General features: G+C 49.7%; 1 protein-coding gene across 14 annotated transcripts in view; it reads left to right on the top strand.

The window, feature by feature from the left end:
* Positions 1–1,015: 1,015 nt before the first annotated feature.
* LOC132686173 (uncharacterized) overlaps positions 1,016–24,932 on the top strand; it is a 95,071-nt gene continuing 71,154 nt past the window's right edge. For 2 of the 14 annotated variants that reach the window (XR_014136424.1, XM_078440846.2), the window contains exons 1-9: positions 1,018–1,252; positions 3,240–3,441; positions 4,574–4,664; positions 15,318–16,126; positions 16,959–17,129; positions 18,003–18,089; positions 19,248–20,840; positions 21,306–21,493; positions 23,316–23,400. The gene's annotated coding sequence lies outside the window, so the exon portion shown is untranslated. The other 12 variants (XM_081791875.1, XM_078440849.2, XM_081791877.1 and 9 more) reach the window with 12 other exon arrangements.

The raw sequence follows: 24,932 nt of genomic DNA, 5'->3' as shown, positions 1-24,932 counted from the left end.
GTAATTTAGTTCAGATAAGGTCATACTAGAGTAGGGAGCACTCTTGGTGCAATATGATTGGTGTCCTTGTAAGAGAGGGACGCCGAGGATTGCTGGAAACCCCTCACAGCTAGGAAGAGACAAGGGAAGATCCTCCCCTAGAGAACTCAGAGGGAGTATGACCCTGCCAGCACCCTGATTTCAGACGTCCGGCCTCCGGAACTATGAGAGAACAAATTTCTGTTGCTTTAAGCCACCCAGGTTGTGGCACTTAGTTATGGCAAGCTGAGGAAGCCAATGCCAGCGATATTATCTTTTTCAGAGACTTTCTTCTAATTGCGATGCTCTGTTTTGGGGGCATCCTGGAGCTGCATGAGAATTCAGAAGGGCCTATTTCTCTCCATGGCCTGGGTATGCTTACTTCCGGGGAGTTGGGCAGTGGGGGAAGAGCCCAGCTGGACCTCCGCCCCACTGCTGGGTGGGGTTTGGCTGCAGACCCCGAGTGTGGGTTTGGGAAGAGGAAGATGCAGGGGTGTCAGTCCTGGGCTGTGGCAGAGAGGGCAGATGAGGGGGACCTAAAGCTTGAGGACATCAGATGCCCAAACCTTGCCTTTTATTTATCTGAAGATACAACTGTCCATAGCTTTTAATTATTGAGCCTTTCTCTGTGCAGGTCTGTTCACAGGTCAGGGACACAGAGTGATCAAAACAGAGTGCCCTTCAAACAAACACTTGCATGCAAATATTCATTGCAACATCACTTAAAATAGTGGAAGTTACAAACGACCCAAATGTCCATCAGCTGACCAATGGCTAAAAAAACGTGGCATATCCATACATGGAGTAGTATCCAGCCATAAAAGAAACAGAATAGTGCTTTGAGCTACAACACGCATGGGCCTCGAAAACATTATGGTAAGTGAAAGAAGTCAGACACAAAAAGCCACATGTGGTATGATCCCGTTTATATGAAATGTCCACAGTCCACGGAGACAGAAAGCACATTAGTGATTGCTAGGGGCTGTGTGTGGGAGGAACGGACAGTGACTGGTTAATGGGTCCGGAGTTTCCTCTCGAGGTGATGAGAATGTTCTGAAACTCGGTGGTGGTGATGGTTGTACAATCTTGTAAAAGTATGAAATGTCACGGAATTGTACACCTTAAATGGTAGATTTTATGTTATTTCACCACACGTATACATGAAACCCAGAGTTCCTGCCCCTGCATTCAAGTGAGAGGAGACAGATGATTAACCAATAAATATATATTTAAGGTAAGTGCTGTGAAGACAAAGCAGACAGGCTAAGGTACAGAGAGTGACAGGGAGGTGCTATTTTAGCCAGCGGTTGGCCTTTCTGAGCAGGATGCCGGTGGGAAAGCTGAGGAAATGGCCAAGAGGAGACCCTTCAGCCCATGGAAGCAGAAAGGGCAAAGACCCTGAGGCAGAATCAGGCCAAGGGTATTGGGAACCGAGCTGCAGAAAGAGGGGCATGCAAGTGATGAGATAAGGGGAGAAGAGGTGGGAGGCCGGAGTGGGGGTTGGGGGGCTGGAAGGGCCTGTTGTCCAGAGCATCCCGGGACCCTGAGGAACCCAGGCAGGATAGTGAAGGGAGCAAGTGTAGACGCCAGGAGGCTGTTGCATGGGCATTCATGTCTGCAGAATGAACAGGCCCTGGAGACTGTAAGGCTTGCTTTGGATGTCAAGCAATCTAATGAGAGCTCTACCAGGGGCATCTCCTGTCTGGGTGACCATGCAGCACAATCTCGACTAAGGTGATACATAACTGGGTGAGGAGTTTTTGCTTTCTGAGTGCATTGCCTAGGTGTGTTTATTTTTCATTCAGGTTCATATTGAGCAACATACTGTATTTCACATAGTGGGTCTCCTGCCATCCCCCTGCCTGGGGCTCCCTGACCCCATCACCCTGCTTTCTCCTTCCCTGTTGCACTTATCACTGCCCCACACGGGTATATATGTAGCTGTCATGGTTAATTTCCATGTCAGCTTGGCTTGGCTGTTGTACCTAGTTATTCAATAAAACACTAACCTACTGCTGTTGTGAAGGCATTTTATGCATGTGGGAACATGTACAATCCGTTAACTTTAAGGAAGGAGATGCTCGTTCTAGCTTGGGTGGGCCTCATCTAATCAGTTGAAAGGTCTTAACTGCAAAACTGAAATTTCCCAGTGGAAGAAGAAATTCTGCCTCAAGACTGCAGCCTCAGCACCAGCCTGAGTTTCCAGCCTGCCAGCCTACCCTACAGATTTCACTTGCCAGTCCCCACAATCACATGAACCAATTCCTTGAAATAAATCTCTCTATACCCGTACGTATACATGCACACATACGTATTTCCTACTGGTTCCATTTGTCTGGAGAACCCTGACCGATGTGTTATCTCACTATTTACCACCCCCCTCCCTCCAGATGCAAGTGCAAGGACTTGCCTGTTTTCTTCCTAGCTGTGTCCCCCAGAACAGTGCATGGCAGTAGGTCAGTTGTTAGTGTCTAATGGGTAGTTCTTCATAATTCTTGTTTATTTGTGTGGTTGTTGGATCCGTTTGAAAATCAACAGAGAAAGAAAAAAAAAAGAGGGGGGAAGAAAAGAGGCACATGAGTCTTATCTGAGCTGGGGATTTCCTTGTGGGGCCCAGGGCTGTGGGTCCTGCTGTTGAGTGGGTGTCTGTTTGCAGCTGAGGAAAAGGTGCGCCTGGGAAGAGAGGTTGCAAATTTAAACTCAAGTTCAGATTCTCCTAGCAACAGTGCACGCCCTCCTGCTGCTGGCTGGGGTAACCCAAGCACCAAACACAGTGCAGCTGGGGCAGGTCCTGTTGCTAGGAGAACAATGACTCCTGCTCCGATCAGAGGGGCGAACAGAGTGGGTGTTGCCCTTTGTTTTCCAAGTAATTGTTTTAAAGCAAGGTGTGCCAGGAGCCAGCAGTGGGGGAATGAGGAACAAGGCTTGAGCCCCGATTTTTGTTTTTTTTGTTTGTTTAGGAACTAGTGGTTAGTGTAAAGCCTCTTGTTTGAGAATATATCCCGAATGGGTTTGCAATTAGGGATAGAATCTGTAGGAGCTGAGGAAGCTACCAGTTCCCCATACTGTTTGGTTCTCAGCCTCCACAGGCCATCTGCGTCAGAGCAACAAGTGTGGGATTGGGGGTGGGGTGGAGGAATGAAAAGGATCAAGCTGGCTTTGGTTGGGGCGGGGAGGGATTTGGGTTTCCAGATTTTGTGTTTATTTAAATACATTCACAGACCATCCTGATCTCAATCCTGTACGGTGCCGTGAGGTCGGAGCATGGGAGAAGAGGAGGAGGGGGGCCATGTTCCCTTCATGATCTCCTTTTACATGTGTTCCCTCCAACTGGTCACCACCCTGTGTCACCACTTGCACTTTGCAAAAGAGGAAGCTGATGCAGAAGGCGTGAGAAGTCTGAGGAAGAGACAAAGCTGAGAGGTGGGTCCAGCTCTGTTCCATTCCCAAACCACCTTCTTTCTCCTCGGCTGCTGAGGTGCAATGGGTCATCTGATGTAGGCTTGGAGGGGGACACCTGGGGCCCTGTTTTGGGGCTATTTTCTGAGAGCATGTCCTTCAGAAAATACATTCAAGTTCCCTTCTAGAGAAGCCTCTGCTTCAGGAGTAGGTCATACAGAAGGCTGTGTTCATCGAACTGATTTTATTTTCCTCTTGGACATTTGGAAAGACTATTCCTGAGCTTCCAGGGCAGTAAGGTGGTGTTATGGGACTGAGCTTCTGGCCAACCCTAGAGGCTAAACAGACACACACCCCTGCCCAGCACGGTCCTAAAGTCTGTATTCCTAAAACTTCCGTGTGCTTTCTTCCCACCTTCTGGGTGGGTGCAGAGGACCCGGGTGGGACCCCAAGGCCCAGGAAGATGGTGGAGCCACTAGGAAGGAGCCTGGTTTTCTGAATGATTTCATGAAGCAGAATATCCCTCCCCCTGACATATAGGATTATGAATGAAAAACCAGCCTGTGTTGTATTGAGCCCTTGGCTTGGGAGACTGTATGTTACAGCAGTCAGGCTATGGTGATTCCTATATAGCGCATAGGAGGGTGTGGGATGATGCCATTTTTGTTGAGGTCACCTGGCTGGCTCGGTAGGAAGAGCATGTGAGTCTTGATCTCAGAGTTGTGAGTTTGAGCCCCATGTTGGGTATACAGATTACTTAAAAATAAAATCTTAAAAAAAATCATTTTTGTTGGAGGAGGGGAGAGCGTGATATTTGGCAGAGGTGTTTTCACAAGTAGGTGGGGAGGGGCCTCCTGCTGGCAGGGGGCTCTGGTTTAATTAGCCACCCTAGACTGGGAAGAGGGAGCCAGTGTGCGTGAGCGTGCACGTGTGTGTGTGTGTGTGTTGAAGTAAGCACCTTCTGATGAGGCCCTTTCTGAACTAAAGAAAATAATTATAATAATAGTTAACAGTAATAATAATAGCACCTAAAGGTAATAATTATAATAAAAGTTAATCTTGTATCACATACTTTTCCAAGTGCTTTACATGGATTATTTTGTTTAATCTTCATCCCAATGAAGTAGGAACTATTAATGTCATCCCCATTTTATAGGTGAGGAAACTGAGGCCAACAGAGATGCAGAACTTTCCCAGTGTCACCAGAACATAAGTGGGGGAGCCAGGACTGGAGGACTGGAGGAAAGGTATGCTGGCGATCAAGCCGGCCGTCTGTCTTTCTAGAATGTGCTCTAACCCTTTTTGAGGGTGAGGAATTCTTCCCCACCTCATTGTCTAGAACAAAGGCAGAAGTAATTTGGGAGGCTTAGGTGTCCCAGGTTGGTAAGGAAGCCATGCCATTTATCTTGTCTGAGATGATGCCCTCTGGAATGTTTCCAGGAATGTTTGGCAAGGGGGCTCTGGGGTGAGGGGAGCAGGACAGCTGGGGAGGGGAGGGGCCGGCATGTGTTCATTGCAGGTTTAAAGAGAGGGTGTTGGCTAGACCCACGCTCAGGCAGAGGGAGGCCGAGGGAGCCGAAGGCGCTGGACACGGGCTCCTCGGAGCCCAATACTTCCCAGGATGCTCCATGTCGTCTGCAGAGCAGGCTCTCAGTAGGAGGACCCCTGGCTGTCCTTTCTGCGCAGTGTCCTAGGAAGGACAGGTCCAGCAGGCAGAAAACACAACGGGCACATCTTTATAGCTTATACGAGAGGTGCTCAGAGTTTGTTGACTGCACGTCACAAATACTTGTAAAAGGCCTTCCGTGCGCCAGGAGATGTACTAGATGCTGGGGATGCCACAGTGAGCAAAACGACACGGCCCTTGCCTTCACGAGGCCTTCAGTCTGGATTCCAGATGCTGAATGTGATGCTGGAGGATGAGCCGGAGGTCATAGGCACCACAGAGGTGGGCTGCGGTGGGGAGGGGCTCAGAGGAGGAGAGTCTGGAATCCTCTCCAACGCCAAGCCCTGCCATCTGACTGGGGAAGTTCTGTTTCCCTGAAAGTGTTTTCAGACAGCTGGAGACTGTGGGTAGCTGTAGTCTGGCTTTAAGCACTGATAAGTGCATTTCAGAGGTGGGTGAGGCAGAGGGAAGGGGGCCTCAGTGGGCTGGCTTCCCAGAGAGGGAGCCACAAGGGGAGCTCTTGACTGGGAATGTGGATAATTCTTTTTTAGGACCAGCAGAAACTATGCCCAAAACAGGCCCTTTCCATATTTGATGTCACTTTGGGATCTCCATTAGATTTGCTTAGTGCCACAGGCATTCCGATGGACCCGAAGTCTTGCATTAAACTAGGAAAAATATTATCACTGGTTGGTCTGGAGCCCAGAGATAGGATTTGCTGTCTGGGGCACTGCACCGAGGCAGCCTCCCTCAGCCACGGACTCTAGCGCTTTCTTGAGCAGGAACATCCATGGTGTAAGCGTTTTCTCTTTGACTGATGTGTTCAGAGAGGGAGCAGCCCAGCTGGGCTTGCGGCTGTGTCCCCCGTTAATTTAAGCCAGCTCAGGAATGCAGAATTTCCCTCATTTTCATGTTCCCTGTAAGCTCTGGGACTCCCACACACTCTACATGTTAAGTTTAGCACGACCTGTATAACTCACAGGTGAGTGGGCCAACTTCTGAAAATATCCCTTCTGCTCTCCTCTCTCCTGAGCTTCAGCCCTCTGTTCCTGGCTGCTTTCCGGATGTCCCACCACACTTCAAAATCAGCATGTCCTTCCTTCACTCAACCATCATTTATAAAGAGTCTTCTCTGGACCAGGGCCTGCTAGGGGCAGGAGATAGAGTCAAAGAAGGGATGCCCCCGCTGTGGTGTGGACAGTCTGTTTAACTGGTCACAAGACCCAGCTTCCTCCACAAGACCCAGCATGCCATGTGAGCAGGGGCCGCACTCACTCCCCAGTGTGTTCTCAGGCACTAGAACATAATAGGTGCCCAATAAACATTGTTGCCTCCATGTTAAATAAACACCTGTCCTCAAAAGGCTTCGGGGTGATGGGAAAACAGAGCAGTGAACCAGCAATTGTAGTTCACACAGCACCAGTGTTAGGGAGGAGGTAAGCAAGAGGGGATTTAGCTAAGCCCTTGAAGTGGGGCTCAGGGGTGGCTTCCTGGAGGAGGCAGTGCTTGAGCTGAGACTGGAAGTGGAAGCGAGAGACACTCTGGATATTGATGGAAAGCCATGCCGGCATGGACTGGAGGCGGGTCCTGGGGCAGTGGTAGGAGGTGAGGTAGAGAGGCCCAGGGGCAGGTGGCCAAGCTTACGTTTGGCGAACCAGCCCCACCTTCCCTGACCTCCTGTTTTTGGTGGAGGGCACCCCTGTCGTCCTGGAGACCCTTCTGGCAACCCTCCACAGTCTGTCTTCTCTCTTCTTTCAGGTTCTAGTCCTCTGGGTTCTGTGCTTGCCCTCCCCCCTGGTGCCCCTGCTCTGGTTCCACTGCCCCACCCTTACCTTCTGCTTGTCTGGGTCACCATACAGGCCACCTGACTGGTCCTCCTGCCCTTGTCTTGTTTGGCTCCAATCTATCCCATACACTTCTGCCAGATTCTTCTTTCTAGAGCTCAGTCCTGACCACAGCCCTCTTTGCTCAGTAGCTTTCAGTGGCTCCAGGTGCCTTACTAAATTAGGGGGAAATGTCTTGTCCCAGCATTTCAGGACTCCAGCCTGTAGCATCTACCTAACTTTCCAGAATCTTCTTCCATTGTTCACATTCATGCAGCCAGCACCAAACTGGACTCTTGATGCTTCTCCAACCACAGCCAAGTTCCTTCTGCCTGGAATGCCTATTCCCATGTCCCCAAATGTCTGTGGGGTCCTATATACCTTTCGAGGCCAATCTTAAACTCTGCTCTCTCTGTGAGGCCTTTCCCAACCTTCTGATATTCTAGCTCTTACCTTGAATTGTAGCACAGTCTAACTCTAACTTACCTGCTGAACTGCTTCTTCCGGAGCATGGGGTATTATTATTAAAGGTATTGGCAGTAGGAGGGGGCTAATAATGTGTTATGGCCAGAGGACCCAGGCAGACCTAAAAACCCAGCAAGCACTGCCCACAAAGTCTCAGATGGTGACCTAGAGTAAGAGGAGTGAAGAAAGAGGAGTCACACTTGATAGCACACCTCACTTGGCAAACTGGGATGAGCCTGGGGGCCTTGTTCTCTCCAAATTACTCCTCTTTCTGTGCTCTGGCCAGTCACATAGAAGAACAAGGGAGAGAGCCTGGGCCACGGAACTGTACCAACTGAATGGAAGGGAGGGCCAGGCCAGCCACTCCCCAGTCCACATTTTAGGAATAGTGACCACACCCACTGGCAAATATGGGCCAATCACTGCCCTTGTATATGACTGGTCAGATGAGCATTGCCTCTCCTTAGGACAGAATGACAGTGGAGGCGTGTAGGGAGGGAGTCCTGAGAGAGCATCTCGTCTTGCCTAGGAAGTCTCCCAATACCCAGCACAGCACTGAACACCGGGTGCAAGTGATGGGGACTTGTTGAATTAATGAGAAACAAGTACTGCCAGCATGAGCTGGGGGATGGTTTGGGTCTGCCCCTGCTTCAGGGTCCAGACCTGGGACCTCTGGACAGGGTGGAAACTGACCTCAGAGGGAGCCCTCTCCCTGCCTCCATGCAAGTACACACATACACATACAGCAATACTCAACAAATGCTGACGACCCACTGGGCTTGGAGGCTTCAGGGGCAATGTCTATCAAGGTTCACATCCAAAGATTCTGGAAGATTCTCTGTAAAATCATCAAGAAGAAAGAGATGTTGCACAGCAGCATATGAGCTAAGGGGAAGAGAAGCCTGAGAAGCAGACTCAATCAGGACAAAATCCCTGGGAAGTGGAAACACACGGGCTGTGAGGACAATGAGTGTGACCTCTCTGGTTAGGGAGAGAGGACAAGAGGGGAAGGGAGAAGGGGACCAGTAGGACCTGCATAGGGTCCCTGTAGCAAAGGGGACTTTTAAGAGGTGTCTTTACCAGAGGAACTGAAATGCCAAACTCATGTGTGCCCTGACAGGTGCTGGGCTTCTGGCCAGGCTGCCAGAATCCTCTCTCCTAAAGCAGATCTTCTTACCCTGCCCGTAGTACAGAGGCTGTGGATAAATGTGGTTGGCTCACTGCTACATTTTGGGGTGGAGTCTGGGGCCAGGCTGCTTCTGATTTCTCTCCCTGACTCTGATATCAACTCTTATCCTGCCTAGAGGTTCCAGGTGCTAGACTCTGAAGTGGGGACAGCTTTGTTTCTGTGACACTGAACCAATGGTCAGGAGGCCTGGATTCCACCTCTGAGATCAGAATGGGACCAGCGGGTAGATTTGTTCTTATACAGGGGATATGCCTCTGCAGGTAGACTAGGGAAGGTGTTCCTGCAATCTGGATAGCCACCGCTGCCAGGGACATCACTGGCCAAGGTCAGGTCCCGTGATTCTGCGATTCTACCTTTGAAGTGGTTCTGAGTAGGATCCTAGACAACTCTTTTGGCTTCTCCTTCATCTTCCAAATGTTTTAGGGGATCATAATGCCTATTCCACTGCTTTCCTAAAGAGCGAGCTGCCTTCTACTTCTATATAGTTAAATCATCAAGACATTCTTGATCATTTAAATTTCTCATATGGAACCTTGCAATTTTGGATCTCAACTCTGTGTTCCTTTCTTTCCCCTCCAAAAAGAAATGTCTCATATGAGGAGTTTTTAATCGTCAGGACTTGAGGGACCTTAAGCAAGTGTATTTGTAAAGGCCTGTCGTCACATGGTTACTTACTAAAGTCCTATGGATCAGACACTTTGGTGATGGTTTTGTCCTTCCAAATGCTTTCCTCAGCATTCTGTCCTTTGCGTGTCACACACGCCACGTGGGGGGAGTTAGGAGGTGTTTATTTTGATCATCCTTTTTCTCAGGTGTGGAAATGCAGGCACAGGCTGGTGGAATGGAGGTGGGAGGAGCTGGGATAGGAATCTGGACTCTCCAAGCTCCACTGATCTGGAGGGAAGCTGCTCCTGGCCTCAGCGCCACGACAGCCCTCTGTCTTGGTCTCCTCACCAGCAGGGAGGAGGGAGGCAGGGATGTCAGGGAGCCTCAGTTTCCAGCCAAGTATTCTCTGGTGGGAGGAGAAGCCTGAGGTAGGGTGGGGGGATGTGAAAGCACCCCTGCAGACAGCCCTGCCAAGGGATCACTGCTTTCCCGACCGAATTAATTACTTCCTGTGATCTAGAGCCTACCACTAGGCTTTTTGGTGCTATTCTTTCCACCCGCCCTGTTTCCCTTTCTTTTGCATTCTTTCCCTTTGCCCCTGCAGAGGCCTCCTCTGGACCTCCAGGCTCTGCAGACCTGCTCTGCCGTCGATTCTGCAATTCGCCACTGGGTGGCGCAGCTGGCCGCGGTGTGTGGGCTCGGGTCACAGCTCAAAGCTCCAGGCGCACGTCCCGCCTACTGCCAGCCCAGGCCCCCAGCAGGCAGTGGAGCTCCTGGGGGCGCTGGGGAGGGGAGGTGAAGCGAAGGGAGCATTTTTTGGAACCTGGGCGGGGGGGGGCGGCTCCCGGTCTGTGGGGGCCTGGTGGGGCAGAACAAGGCTCGGGTTCGCTTAAAGAGAGACAAAGAGAAGTGGGTGGCTTGGGATATTGGGAGGTGGGGCAGGGTAGGGAGGGGTGAGAAGGAAGAGGCTCAACTCTCCCCCCCCCCCCCCCCCCCCGCCCGGGGTTTCTCCCCTCTCTGGAATAGAATGGGCTGGAAAATTGCATTTGAACAGAGAAAACGTCTTTGCCTACTGGAGGAGGGACCTGGAGGTGGGGTTGCTGGAGGCGGGGAGGTAAGGGAGTAGTGGAGGGGGGTGACTTCCCTATCTGTTTAACAAACACACAGCACTCACTATGTGCCAGACACTTCACATACACTCCAACATTTTCTTTTCTCTACCTTACTGTATTGTAAAAACACATATATATCACATATAAGGTATAAAATATGTTAATTGACTGTGTATGTTATTGGTGAAGTTTCCAGTCAACAGTAGGTTATTAGTAGTTAAGTTTGGGGGGAGTCAGAAGTTATACGTGGATTTCAACTGCATGGGGGTTGATGCCTGAACCCTTTGTGTTGTTCAAGGATCAACTGGATTGAAAATGCCTCACTGGCTGGGAAACTTTGTTAGCTAATCACAAATGGTGCTTGACCTTGGGCTGGTTGCTTATCCTTTATAGTTGTTCTGAGAACCAAATGAGACCATTCATGTAAACAGCTTAGAACAGTGAGTGCTCAGCAAACGTTGATGAGATACAAACTCTTTAAAAAAATTTTTTTTTTAACATTTATTTATTTTTGAGAGAGAGAGAGAGAGAGACAGTGTGAGTTGGGGAGGGGCAGAGAGAGACAGAGGGAGACACAGAATCCAAAGCAGGCTCCAGGCTCTGAGCTGTCAGCACAGAGCCTAACGTGGGGCTTCAACCCACAAACTGCGAGATCATGTCCTGATCTGAAGTCGGACACTGAACCAACTGAACCCCCCAGGCGACCGGGTACAAACTGTTCATAGCAGCCTGGACAAGGGGGAAACATAGCTCATCATTCATTCCAGGTCCACCATTCCTTGTCTGCCTTTCTGGTGTCCAAAAAGCTCTGAAAGCCCAAAGCTTTTCTATTTGTTTGCAAAATTGATTTAGTGGCAAAACCTAACCTGAGCTTATGCTGACCTGCTTGTAGTCTTTATATATCCCACTCAGTGTCAGTGTTCACTTCACTGCAAGGGCGCCTGGGCGGCTCAGTTAGTTGAGCCTCTGACTTCAGCTCAGGTCGTGATCTCACGGTTTGTGAGTTCGAGCCTGTCGTAGGGCTTTATGCTGATAGTGTGGAGCCTGCTTGGGATTCTGTCTCCCTCTCTCTCTGTCTCTCTCCCGCTCTCTCTCTTTCTCTCTCTCTCTCTAAATAAATATAAGTAGGGGCGCCTGGGTGGCTCAGTCGGTTAAGCGTCTGACTTCAGCTCAGGTCACAATCTCGCGGTCCGTGAGTTCGAGCCCCACGTCGGGCTCTGGGCTGATGGCTCAGAGCCTAGAGTCTGCTTCCGATTCTGTGTCTCCCTCTCTCTCTGCCCCTCCTCTGTTCATGCTCTGTCTCTCTCGGTCTCAAAAATAAATAAAACGTTAAAAAAATAAAAAAATAAATATAAGTAAACAAATACATAAATATTAAAAAATATATATAGGTCCTCACTGCAACTGAAGATTGTTTGGCTAGAACTGACTCGAAATGTTCTTGTAGCACCATCACTGGATAAAGGGTTGCCAACAATCAATATAGAAAGTGGTATTAGTGGAGTAATTGCAAAATAAGCATCATCTTCCTCCCTGGGCTTCCATTTCTTCCTGCGAAATGTGGGTAACAACAGCAACACTCATGGAGCACCCTCTAGGTCCTAGACAAAGTTCCAAATACTCTACATACTATTTTACATTACTCATGCCATTCTCACAATAACATAAGTTATAACATCCCCATTTTACAGGTGAGGACACTGAGGTACAGAGAAAAATAATTAGCCCAAGTGTATCCAGCTACTCGATGGTGGATCTGAGGTTTGAGGTTTGAACCTGGCAGTCTGGTTCCAGAGCACAGGTTCTAATAACAGTGGTTCCTCTACTTCCTGCTTCCCTTTTTCTCAGCTGTGGAAATGCTAATTACTAATCAATTGAATTCATTCCTTTAAGGAGCATACTATTAGTATATTGGGAAGTAATGTGGTCTAGTTGCCTTTTCTTCTGTTACTAATCTGCCCATCCATCCATTCATCTGCCCTTCCTTCCTTCCTTCCTTCCTTCCTTCCACCCATCCATCCATCCATCCATCCATCCATCCATCCGAGATTAATGCAGTGTAAATAGTTACAAGAATACCTCCTATCCACTGTGAGCCTCTAGCCTCAATGAACATGACTTATCTCATCAGTATAAAATGGCATCATAATATTTACCCTGCAGGCTGCTTATATTAAATGAGCTGTTTTATGTGTGATGTCTAGCCTGGAGTTCATATTACTCTATGTAGTTGAAAGAGACATAATTACATTGAAGAAATCCTACAACTGGTAGAACTACACATTTCACGAGTGCTCCCACCTTCACATTTATTGTAAATCAGTTATATTTTAGTCTTTAAAAATTTAATCCTGCTGCACCCTGAGAGAAGATACTCCTCCAAATGTTGAACTGACTAAGGGGCCCACATCCACCTTGGCCACCCACCCCCTTCCTGTGATAGAGGGAGCCATCTGCCTGTCAGCTGGCAGGGATTTGGGCACGATGGAGTGGCCTAGTCTCCTTCCCTTCCTGATCTCCCTGTTGACAAGTCTGAGTAGCTTTTTCCTGGAAGAAGAAGGTAGAAGGCTTTGGGAGGGGGCTGGCCCTTCCTTCTCCAAGGAGGCAGTGGAGAGCATCAGGGAGGGAAGTTGGACTGGCTCTGGTGGTAGCTGAAATACATATTCGTTTTGAGAGCGTGTTCCAACAGCAAGGCCAGGGGCAGCGTTTAGAAATTTTTAGTCTTCTGTACTTCTGATCCTGGGTATGGTGGGAGAGTGGAGGCAGGCAGCCTTTGCCAGAGAGAGCTTGGCACTCAGGCTCCTGCCATCTGGGTTGTGAATGTTGTGCGTGTGTGTGTATGTGTGTGTCTCTATGTGTGTCTCTTTGTATGTGTGTTCTTTCCATAGACAGACTCTCTGGCCAGATGTCAGAAGCTCTCAAACCAGGGACAAAGGAGTCCCTGATCCATTGTCTCCCCATCCATACCCCCAATCCCACCACTTCCCTCAAGTTAATTGTAGAACAGATTACAATTCAAAAGAGGTTGAACTTTCATACATTTGTTGCCTTGCCTCTATTATCCAGGTAATAAGATTTTAAAAGATAGTCCATGGGCCACCTGGGTGGTTCAGTTGGTTGAGCATCTGACTTTGGCTCAGGTCATGATCTCATGGTTCGTGAGTTCGAGCCCCATGTTGGGCTCGCTGCTGTCAGCCTGTCAGTGAGGAGCCTGCTTCTGATCCTCTGTCCCCTTCTCTCTCTGCCCCTCCCCTGCTTCCATTCTCTCTCAAAAAATAAAGCATTAAAAAATTAAAAATCCATATTACATAATAATAATTAATGGTCAAACAAAGACACAAGCCATAACATAAGACAAACCAACCACGAACAGGTTCAAGTTATCTGTTGCAGTCACCTCCCCTGTGCCCTAGGAAGGAGGCTGATGTTTCTGGATTCCTCTCTGCAGTCAGGGACGGGGTGGGATGTAGGAGCTGCAGTGTTGGTCAAGAGTTCAGGATGACCATTGGCTTGCTGCTGGCTGGTGAGTCCTACACAAAGTTGAGCTGGAAGACTGGCTGGCTTTCACCGAAAGACACAGAAGCCACATCTATGCGAAGGCATGGGAGGGAGGGGCTCGATGAAGGGACACTGATGGGGAAGCCCACTGGAGACACTTTGAAGGACTCAGAGGCAGGGGTACCCCAGGTTCCCCATGTGGAGCCCATCTTGGATCATCTGAGCTATTAACTCAGCCGGAGAGGAGTGACCTGTGGCTTCTGGAGTCTGTGGAGCAGAGCGCGTACCCTAGGAATAAAAAGTCATTTGCCTACTCTTGTGAACAGCAAGGCTCACGGAACCATTTGACCTTGCAAGTGTAGCTGTAGGAGGAACTTGCAGTCACTGAACAAGCCCTCGTTGATTATCTAGGCCCCCTGCTTCACCCTGGAGATCCCGTGAGTCACGCATTTAACAAATACTGAGCACGTACCTGTGGCAGTGCTTTCTGGGTGCTGAAGGTACAGCAGTGCACAAACAGAATCAGATTATAACCCTGTTGTCACCGAGTCTGCCTCCTGGTGGGGCGACGCAGATCATAAATGAATAAAATCTATGTATGGCATGTTGGCTGGAGAAAGGTGTCTGGAGAAGGGATGTTGGGGGAAGATTGTACAATTTTAAATGGAGTGGCAAATAAAGTCCTTACTGAGAAGGTGATGCTAAGATGAAGATCAGAAGGAGGTGAGAGAAGGAGCCTTGTAAGTACCTAGTGAAAGAGTGGGTCAGGCAGGGGACATGATATGTGCAAAGACCCTGTGGCAGAGGAGACCAGTAATGCCAGAGCAGAGGGTGCACAGGCAGAATGGCAGGAGATGACACAGAGGGAGAGGTGGATCGTGCAGGACCTTGTGAGTTATTTCCAGGCCTTTGTTATAATCTTGACGAGAGATGGAAAGCTGTTGGGCCATTTCTAGCACTGAAGTGACTTAGGGTTTTGTAGGACCACTTTTCCTGGGTTGTTGAACAGAGACTGAAATAGTTTTGGTCTCAGCGATGGCAGTGTGGCAGGATGGTCCTCAGGAGCAGGAGACCAGGTCCTTCACGGCAGATATGAGCATGGGGACTTGCTCCTGTCCGAGCCTGTCTGATACAACAGGCTGTTGAGAGTAGGTGCCTGGGGAAGGGCCGTCAGATGAAGAGACAGCAAGGTAACCTCACAAACACTCTGTAACACAAGGAAAGAAACCTGCAGCATCTGTAATATAATTCCATTGATTTAAAATTGCACATGTCTGTGTGCAAGAAGCATGAGGGATGTGAAAGCTGGTCATCAAAAGCAGGCAGTGATTATGTCTGGGTGGCAGGCGATCCTGACTTTCTCCCCCCTCCCAATACCTTTCTGTAGAGTTTAAATTTTTTTTTAGTAATAAGCAGCTATTATTTATATAACCATGAAAAAAACCCAACAGAGCTATTTTCACTGTGGGAGAATAAAAGAAAATCAGTGTGATTACTGAAGATTTTGTGGATTGTTCTGTTAATATATTTTGTGTTCCCAGGCCCTCAAGTAACCAGCCTCAAAAGCAGGATGCAGCTAATTGAATGGGACGGTGATGATTCCTTCTTCAGTTGGTCAAACAGCTAAATCCGCCTTCGAACCTGCGGCCGCGAAGCTCCCATGACGTCCGTTTCTGCCTGTTTCGGGTTTGGGGGATGTGCAGCCACACACCTTCCCTGTCTGTGCTCCAAGCCCACTAACAGCCCGTTCACACCACTCCAAGTTCGTTACTGCAGAGAGAGAGGTGGGAGCACTTAAGGGGAGTGAACCGGAGACTTAGGACTCAACTGCACCAGGCGCCTGATGAAAAGTGAAGAAGCAGGACGCCCAGCCGGCTCAGTTAAGTGCCAGATCCTTGATTTCTGCTTGGGTCATGACGCCAGAGTTGTGGGATTGAGCCGTGCGTCAGGCTCTGGGCTGAGCATGGAGCCTGCTTAAGATTCTCTCCCTCTGCCCCCTCCCCTGCTCGCATGCTCTCTCTTTAAAATAAAATTAAGGAAAAAGTGAAGAAGCAATGGCAAAGAAGGAGTGAGTGCCACTGCCTAGTAATTGTGGGACTCAAAGCAACAACTGGCCCCGGCCCCCACCCCCTTTCAAGGAGAAAGTCTTCAAATAGCAGAGGGAGGAGGGGGGAGGAGGAGGGGAGCAGGGCCTACTTCTCTGACCCCTGTTTCCCCGCAGAGTCACCTCACGTGAATAATTAAGCCCCGAACAAGCTGAGGAAACAGTTTTCTGCAAGCAGGGATTCTGGGAAAATGTGAAGACCCGAGCCGAATTAGCCCTACGTGTTGTTCTAATGCGTGTTTAACTGTGTGTGGTTTTTGCACGTTTAACGTGTTAAGTGTGTGTGTAAATATCTTTGAAAGCCCAAAGTCCCAGGGTCTCCCACGGAGGCCACTGTGAGGACTGCACAGGTTTCCTGCATTCCTGAGTCTTTGAGGCCCCGCTCCCTGGGGACTCTGCACAGAGAAGGAGGCCAGAGCCTGCAGGTGAGGGCCCCCTGGGTCCCTCTGCCAGATACCTGGGGGTGAGTTACAGGTGTCCCCGGAGCAGCAGATCCACACCAAGGGTTACCAAGGCAACACCTGCTCCTCCTGGGACAAGAGAGGAAGGGAGTGCTGACAGAGTAGGATTGCACGAGCTGCCTTTCCAGAGGGATCTGGGCTAAAAATACCCATGCAGTTGGCACTTGCTGGGTTTCGGGAGCCTCTGCCTCATGTCTGGCTCCTGGTGTTCTGACCCTCCAGTGCAGGGTGCAGGACCACGGGGGTGTGGAGGGCAGGCACTTGAGGAAAACCCCTGATGGCCTTACCGGCCATGGTGTGGGGGCCTGAGTCAGAGCTGGGGTGAAGAAGAGGAGGGACATTGTCTTCCTGGCAGACACAGGGCCTGTCTTGTTTGCCTGCCCCGGAAGTCAATAGGTTGGTCACTCCTGGGCAGCCCACCTAGGGTAATCAAACCACTGGCAGCTCCTGAGGGCACTGGAGACCGGTACAGAATGCTCTTGAACTTGCCCGCCCTTCCTGAGAGGTCCCTGCCAGCCTGGGATTTGCTGACCCGGGGCTTCCCGGCTCCTTGGGTCCCACGCTGCAGGGGCACGCACTGAAGCAGAGAAATGAGCTCAGACCCCTGCTCTTCCCAGGCTTCCAGTCCGTGCTTCTGAAGGCAGCCTTCATGCTGGGCCTATGTACACAGACCAGGAGAGCTGAGGTCTGCGCTCAGCTTCAGTGTGTCCTGGGATTCAGACATCCGGGAATCTCTGGGCATCAAGGACCTCTGAGGCTGGCGATTGAACAACCCATGTGCCCTGCAGGTGGGTGAGGTGAGACTTGAGGCCCCCCAGGCAGTGCTCAGATAGGCGACTATGCGGCCATCAGAGAGCCCACCTGGGTCATGCAGAGTCCCCCCACCCCCACCCGCCTCTAGAGTGATGCTCCTCAAACTTCATGTGCCAGAGAATCACTGTGTGCTTGTTAAAATGCAGGTTCTGACTCAGCAGGTCTTTGTGGGGTCTGAACTCTGTATTTCTTTTTCTTTTTTTTAGTTTATTTATTTTGAGAGAGAAAGAGCAAACAGGGCGGGGGGGGGGGGAGAGAGAGAGAGAGAGAGAGAGAGAGAGAGAGAGAGAGAGAGAATCCCAAGCAGGCTCCACGCTGTCAACACAGAGCTCAATATGGGGCTCGAACCCCACAAACCTGGAGATCATGACCTGAGCCGAGATCAAGAGTCCCACGCCTGACTGACTGAGCCCCCAGGGTGCCCCTGAGACTCTGTATTTCTAATAACGTCCTGGGTGGTACCCATTTTGCATTTCTGAACATGAGGAAGGCTTAAGGGCAGTGGTTTTTAAACAGGGGAGCAAATTTGTGGAGGCGTTTTAAAACCTCAGATTCCTGGGCCCCGTCTGTGACTTCCTGAACTGGTCATCACATGGCAAGATGTCAGAAAAGCTAACCGGTGACTTGATACAGGACTTTTGATTTGCAACCACTGCCCTCGAGCCTTTAGTGGATGGCTACACATGGGAGAATGCCTCCTCAAAACAATGTGGTCCAAACATTTCTCTATTTTTAGTAAGATTTGCCCTTTGCAAGCCTGGCCTACCATTACTCACTCCTCAGCAAATATTTATTAAGTCTCTTCTGTGTTACCATAAAGGTTTATTCTTTCTTTTCTTGCTGGACAGATAGACGGCAGATGACAGACTCTGTTTCATGCCTCCAAGGCTGCAGAGCTGAATCAAAGAAACCTCCAGTGGCTTAAGGTTCACTAGGTTGGTTTCCTTACATGGTTACAGAGCTACTAATGTGTTCTTAATGAGCTGCCATTTACTTATGCAAATAGCGGGGCACAGATGCCAGGCGGATTAGGGCTCAGCAGAGAGGCATGCCTCTGCATATTGCTTATGTGTTAACACAGGAGTCCCTGTCCTTTCGGATCAACTGTGCTTTTTGTCTTTAATGCTGCTGTGTGGGCAGTGTGTGTGTGCATACGTGCATATGTGTGCGTGTTAGGGGGTCTCACCAAGCCGCCCTGGCATGAAGACATCTCTACCAGCCAGAGTTCCTGGTGGGAGTCACACACCTCCCCCTGCCCACATCTGCCTCGAGCCTGGCAGAAGACCACTGCTGAAGACCTGTGAGGGAGGAGGGGCAGGGGCCGTTGAGCCACGTGGCATAATGGGCTCGCTAGATCCAAGCAGTGCTGTGAATTTCACTTCTGGTCATCATGAACAACTTTTAGTGAAGGTTCCCTTATATCTTGTCAAAGGACCCCTCTCCCCCCGCTAAAAAAAACCCAAAACCAAAACACAAAAACAGCACACACACACACCCCCTTCAAAAACAAAAACCATGAAACAAAGCACTGTGTTTATTACTCTTCTGTTCTCGCAAGAGACCTCCCCGTCACATGAGAGCAGGCGCTGCTCGGACGTGATGGTGTGCGGTCTCTGAGCGTGTAGCTGTGGCCTTGGCACTGTTGTCTTCGCTGGCACAAGGGAGCAGCTTGCAGGGGCTGCTGACATTTGGTACCACACCAGGCACTGTCCAAACTGAACCGAATAGGCCTCTCTCCTCATTTCTCAGAGCTTTTGGAACATGTATCAGAAAGCAAAAATCTGTCCAAACAGGCATGGCATTCTGGGGCGAGTCAGTGCCACGTTTCTGATGTGCTTCTAGGCCTGTCTGCCCTGGCATCTTATTGGCATTGTTTTGCTGGCACTCCTTTTCTTCAGCAATAACTGCTTTGCTTGGATACCTTTGTGCTCACTGCAGACTTTCCCCGCCTGGCTGGCCTGCTCCTTAACCTGGTGGGAAATGCCCACTGCTGAAGACTCACTGATGTTGCCATGTGAGGCCCTTTGTATTCCCTCCTGAGACGTCACACTCGTAGCTTACCCTTCCTGTCCCCACATCCTATGCCTCCGCAGGTCCTTACCCATCCCTTTCCCTCTCTGTGGCTGAGACTTCTCTGCGTGAGCCTGTGCAGCTCCTTCCTGGGAACCTCGCCTGGCAGGGAGGTTGGTCTGGTCTTATCTGGCCCACACTATTCAAAAAAGCAAAAAACAAGTACAAAGCAAACAAACCCACTTGGCTTGACATTTGAAAATCCGAGGTTTCATATAAAAGTAGGGATTTTTCCCTTATCTAGAAAAATCGGCATATTTGGCCACATCACCGCCTCCTGGCAACAATTGTTGCAGCTGGGCAACAATTGGCTGCCCCTTTTGTAGGCTGTGCTCTGCAGTTGGGTCCGCTTTGGGGCTCCCTCCTGACAACAGCCCTCCTCACTCCATTGCTTTATGTATTTGGTCTTCTAGGCACATCTATTAATTTTTCAGGGCTGCCGTAACAAATTACCACAAACTGAGCGGCTTCTAAGTACAGAAATGCATCCTTTTGTAGTTCTGGAGACCAGAAGTGTGAACTCAAGGTGCGGGCAGAGCCACGTTCCCTCAGAAGGCTCTAGGAGAATCTTCCTCGCCTTTTCCTTGCTTCTGGTGGTTGCTGGCAGTCCTTGGCACTCCTTGACTTATAGATGCGTTACTCCCACCTCTGCCTCTGTTGTCACATGGCCTTCTCTCCGTGTGTCCATGTGTTTCTTTTTTTTTTTTTAATTTTTTTAACGTTTATTTATTTTTGAGACAGAGAGAGACAGAGCATGAACGGGGGAGGGTCAGAGAGAGAGGGAGACACAGAATCTGAAACAGGCTCCAGGCTCTGAGCGGTCAGCCCAGAGCCCGACGCGGGGCTCAAACTCACGGACTGCAAAATCATGACCTGAGCTGAAGTCGGACACTTAACCGACTGAGCCACCCAGGCGCCCCATCCATGTGTCTCTTTATAAGGGCTCTAGTCACTGGATTAGGGCCCAGCTTAATCCAGTATGATCACGTCTGAACTGGATTACATTTGCAAAGACCCTATTTCCAAATAAGGTCACATTCTGAGGGGGCCGGGGGACATGAATTTTGGGGGACGCCATCCAACCCAATGTAGCCTGTGGGCTGGCAATGTTTGGTCTAGCTGTGTTACCGTCCTCCGACTTCTGTCCTCTGGTTCCTTCCTCCGGCGGCATTTTCACGGCTCCTTCACCTCTCTGGGTGTGAACAGGAGGCACCACAATCTTCTGGTCTTGGTTTGGCTGCTTCAAGGGCCACCTTGTGGACAGTCACTGCTCTTCTGGATATTTCGTTCATGTGCGTCCTGGCAGGACAACAGAAGCACCCTGGGCTGTGGTGGGAGCATTCTGAGAACGGGATGCACTCTCTGTGCCTGGTCAGATGCAGCTCTCCATGGTGCTGTCTCTGAACAGCCCCTTCCTTGACTTGTATTTTATTTTAGCACTTCTTCCTAAATTGCAGTGAAGTGTGAACTCACCTGTTTCCTCTCTGGACTCTGAGCTCCATGAGGTCAAAGGCTGCGCTTTTACTCCAGAGATTCAGCCAGGAGAATAGTAGACCCTTAGTAGATGTTTGCTGAGCAGAGGATACTTCAGGGAGGTCACCAAGTCCATACTCAGGGTGGGTCCCGGCCCCTCTGGACAACTTGCCCCCTCTTTCATGTCACTCTTGGCCCAAAGCTGCTGTTTTACTTTCCTGAATGCCCCAGTTTCTGACTCTTCCATGGTCTACCCAGCCTCAATGGGTGGACAGTTGAGAAGAGATGAGGATCTGGGTTTTTCCTTGCTAGTCCTTCTCACTGCCAAGTCTGGTATTGTATGTGTTTTGGAGTTTCCTTCTCCAAACCTTCAATCCTGTTGAATAGAAACATTTTACTTAATTTCAGGAGGGCATTTTCCCTCAGATCTGTCTCCAGAGGTGGGATGATGCCCATGGTCTGCCTAACCCCGGCAGATTTCATGTCCTTTGTTAAGGAGACTCAGTTTCCCCATCTTCTTCTGTGTACATGCTGTCTTAAGTTTTTTTTTTCCCCAATAAACATCTATTGAGTTCTGATCATGGGCCACGTAATGTTCCCGTTCCTAGGAATAAAGTAGTGAATGAACAAATATGGGCCATTGTCACGGAGTATTACTTGACTTAGACAATGACAGCTGCTGTAGAAAGCTCAACACATGGACCTATGACAGTATCTGTCAGGAGGACCTGATCAACCCTGAGAGCTAAGGAAGGCTGGCTTCCTTGGAACGTGGCATTCAAACTATGCTTTGAAGGTAACTAGAAATCTGGTTGGTGGTGGTAGGTGGGAACAGGACACACGGAGACCTTGAGGTGGGAGGATGTGACCCCGACCAGGAGCAGAGAGAAGGCCAGTGTTTCTAGGTTGGAGAGTGAAGGGGTGAGGTAGCCATGGAGAGGCCAGGAAGGAAGGCAGGCAGGCCAGACCATACCCTGCCTTGTGTGCAATGGGAGGTAAGGAAGCATTTAAGCAGGTGAGACCATTTTCAAGTGCTCACTCTGGCTGCAGGGTGGGGACAGATGGGCAGGAGCAAGAGGGAGAATGAGGATAGCAGTAGGCAGCTATTGGAATCTTTTAAATTAATTTTTTAAATGTTTTTTTTTTTTTGAGAGAGAGAGAGAGAGAGAGAGAGAGAGAGAGAGAGAGCATGAGCAGGGGAGGGGCAGAGAGAGGGGGAGACACAGAATCCGGAGCTGGCTCCAGGCTCTAAACCATCAGCAAAAAGCCTGACATGGGGCTCAAAACCCATGCACTCTTGACCTGAGCCGAAGTTGGACACTTAACTGACTGAGTCACCCAGGTGCCCTGCTATTGGAATCTTTTAAAGTAAAGCTTGATGATCTCTTGGACTGTGATGGAAGGAGTGGGGGTGGGACAAAGAGGTGGGTCTGGAGAATACCAGGCAGTGTGTGTGGGGGTGGGGGGGAGAGAGGGGGTCAGATAGACCTGGTAATAGACTGGGTGAGGGAAAGGGAGGCATCAAGTATGACTCAAGGTTTCTGGTTTGTAAAATTGGGGGGTGGCATCCGTCATGGTGAAGAGCAAAGTGTGGGAGCCAGGTTTGGGGATGAACATCAGGAGTTCCGTTTGACATATGACTGTACCTATTCACCTGGTCCCTGGGACTGATGGGAACAACATTGCTCATGAAAATCCTTGGGCTCTTTAGGGGAACCTCTGTGCTTAGATTCAGAGATGGGCCCCTGTACTCTTTCCCCATTAACTTGAGTCTACTCTGATCCTTGTAAGAAATGGTCACTCAGTAGGGGGACTGACTGACCTATCAGGGTAACAGTGCCATGTGGGCATTAAAAAGTATGGTGCCCATGTGTCCTGAAAGTTAAATGTCCTTCCCAGGATGAGCCACTCCCTTGATTTTTTTTTTTTTAATTTTTTTTTTTCAACGTTTTTTATTTATTTTTGGGACAGAGAGAGACAGAGCATGAACGGGGGAGGGGCAGAGAGAGAGGGAGACACAGAATCGGAAACAGGCTCCAGGCTCCGAGCCATCAGCCCAGAGCCTGATGCGGGGCTCGAACTCACGGACCGCGAGATCGTGACCTGGCTGAAGTCGGACGCTTAACCGACTGCGCCACCCAGGCGCCCCTCCCTTGATTTTTATACAACCACAAGTGGCTGGGAATCACTGGACCTTAGTGCTGGGCTTCAGCTGCTGAAATGCCCCATGAACTTGGGAGGTCATCGAACTTTTCTGAGCCTGTACTTCTGATGATGAGGATCAGATAAGAGATAGTATGGGTGAAAGGGCTCTATAAAATTAGCTGTTATATAGAAATACATGGTGTCTCGGTGTCATTGTGGCTGCAGCTTCCCTGGTGCCATCTGCTGTCCCCTGTGGATCAGATGGAGGATAAGATTTGTGGTGACCACATCACTTGGTGGGTGTCACCAGTGTGGTCCTGCAGCCAGATTTTTATTACATGTGACACTGTTCTTACGCAAGAATTCTGCAAATTCAGTTCCTTGAGACATTGTGCCAAATCCTTCAGCAAAATTGAAATCTTCCACATCTGCTCTGTTCCTCTCAGTCACTAATTTTGGTAATTTGATTACAGAGACAGCCCTCTCTGTTGGAGCTTTTCTGCTCTGGCTGAGGAAACTGGTTCTGTGTGATGTGTTATTGCCCCTCCTTCTGAACAGGTTGTTTCCCCTTCATGTTTTGTTCTTGAGTTTGGAAAATACAGCACTGACAGGAGCTGCAGTGGGCAAACTGCCTCCGGTTCTTTTTAGAGCAGGGTAGGGAATAAACAAACAAATACATTCATCTATACATAAATACACCTCAGGCAGCTGCTTCTGGAAAGGGTCAATACCTGCCTGTGTTTTCCTCTATAAAAAGGGGACAGGCGGAGTGTTTTTTATAGACGACTTTGCTCATTGGCACTGGGAATCCAGCCTGCTGTTTGAGCTGTGAAACTGAGGGCTGGTCTTTGGTTTCTCTGGAGCTCTGTTTCTCCACCTGTAAAATGAAGGCATCTAAATTGCCCTTTCTGGCTCAGAAGGTCAATTCTTTCATTCATTCAGCAAATATCTGTTCTAGGCAGGTAGCTGTGAATACATCAGACACACACTCCTGGCTTTGAAATACCTAAGTCCTGGGCGCCTGGGTGGCTCAGTCGGTTAAGTGTCCGACTTCAGCTCAGGTCATGATCTCACTGTCTGTGAGTTCGAGCCCCGAGTCCAGCTCTGTGCTGGCAGCTCAGAGCCTGGAGCCTGTTTCAGATTCTGTGTCTCCCTTTCTCTCTGCCCCTCGTCCACTCACGCTCTGTCTCTCTCTGTCTCTCAAAAATGAATAAACGTTAAAAAAGTTTTATTAACAAAAATAAAGGGTCCTTATTGTATTATGGTGGGGTGAAGAACAGGTGGGTAGGTGTCCTAGAGTGGGGGATGCTTCCCTGTCTGGCTGTCAGGGAAGGTCTCCTGAGAGAAGAAGGCTGAGCTGAGAGGAAGGAGGAAGAAGAGGAGAAGGTGGGATCATCTGGGCCAAGGAAGAGGCTTTAAGAGGCTGTGAGGACCTGGGCGAAGTCTGGGATGGCTGCATCTCAGAAAGCGGGGGGCAGCTGGGTGGGAGGAAGCTGGAAATCTGGGCAGGGGATGGTTTGCCAGAGCCTGGTGGGCCTTGAAATCTGGAAGGGGGCAGAGAGACCCAGGGCCTTTGAACCACTCAGAGACTGAGGTGCTCCCAGTGGCAGGCTGGGGGTGGTACTCCCAAATTCAGCGTCCTCTTCAGCCAGCCCAGTCCCCCCTGTCTTCTGGGTCATTGGAATAGCCCTTCTATTTGGCTTCTCCTGATAAACTGCTCACCCTGATTTCTTTCTTTTAACTATTTTTTCCCCTGAAGAGATGTTTATGGGATTTGAGGCATCTGAGGCAGTTGGCAGGGTGAAGGAGGCCTTTCTTAACTGTTCAGTCTTCTTTTCCCAGTACTTTGTGTCTTTTTCCTGCATAGTTTCTTTGGAAGCCCTGCCGAGGGCTTGTTTGGGACTTAAATTTTTTTTTTAATTTTTTTTTAATGTTTATTTATTTTTGAGACAGAGAGAGACAGAGCATGAACGGGGGAGGGTCACAGAGAGAAGGAGACACAGAATCTGAAACAGGCTCCAGGCTCTGAGCGGTCAGCACAGAGCCCGACGCGGGGCTCGAACCCACGGACTGTGAGATCATGACCTGAG

Source organism: Panthera onca, chromosome F1 (assembly GCF_046562875.1).
Source record: "Panthera onca isolate mPanOnc1 chromosome F1, mPanOnc1 haplotype 2, whole genome shotgun sequence".
NCBI lineage: Eukaryota > Metazoa > Chordata > Mammalia > Carnivora > Felidae > Panthera > Panthera onca.
This window is presented reverse-complemented; position numbering and strand designations above follow the sequence as displayed.